Consider the following 937-nt stretch of genomic DNA (forward strand, 5'->3'; position numbering starts at 1 on the left):
CGCGTACGAGCCAGCGATCAAGACTAAGCTTATAAAAAAAATCGGTAGTTTTTGATCATTAAACTAAAGTAAATCGTATAGACGAGGCAAAATGAGAGAAAAAAAATAATCATTATTTTTGCTCTCATTCTTATCAGATCGTCCAATTAAATGTGGGTCGAGGAGTGAGTGACGCGTGCAGGTGCGTTGGAGTGCGTGATGTGTGTGGGTGGCTTCTAGGGCGGGAGAACGCTAGGGGAAATGGTAGGGGAAAATATAAACCAAGGGGAGATGCAAACCAATGGGCTTGGAGGATAGGCAGACGCTAGGGGGAAAATAAGGAAAAAGAGAGAATATGGGGTGATGCGACCCATAAAGGTTTTGAAGTCTGGAGAATGTTAGGGGGGAAGTAAGGGAAAATATAGACTACGGTCAATATTAGGATAAAATAGAGTACGAAGTGAGATACGAACCTACAGGGGAAATGTAAATTAAGGGGGGATGCGAACCTAAACTTTAAGAACGAAGAGAGAAAAAGGGAAAACTTAGGTAGAATAAAGGCTAGGAAAAGTTATAACCAGCGGACTAGAAAGCATGATAACGCTAGGGAAAAAGGGTGAAACAGAAGAAGAACGAAAATCGGACCACTCGACCAGAAACGGCCACCAGAACGCTAGGGGAAAAATGAGTAAAGAATAAGGGAAAACCTTATAAATAACTTGTTTTGATCTGCTTCTGGAAAGTAACGATGCCAATTCTGTAAATTTGCGAGAAATAACTTTTTAACAGTGGTAGAAGCGACATTGACTTCTCTATAAAACTAACGATGAAAACACAGACGAGGTAAATTGCCCATAAAGATGTACCTTGTTATTTGGTTTCAGAACAGAGCTGTTGTAATTTAACAAGAAACCATTTTGCTTCTGAATACACGGGCTTTTTCTAATCTGCCCTTGCA

The sequence above is a fragment of the Penaeus monodon genome, chromosome 25 (assembly GCF_015228065.2).
Source record: "Penaeus monodon isolate SGIC_2016 chromosome 25, NSTDA_Pmon_1, whole genome shotgun sequence".
NCBI lineage: Eukaryota > Metazoa > Arthropoda > Malacostraca > Decapoda > Penaeidae > Penaeus > Penaeus monodon.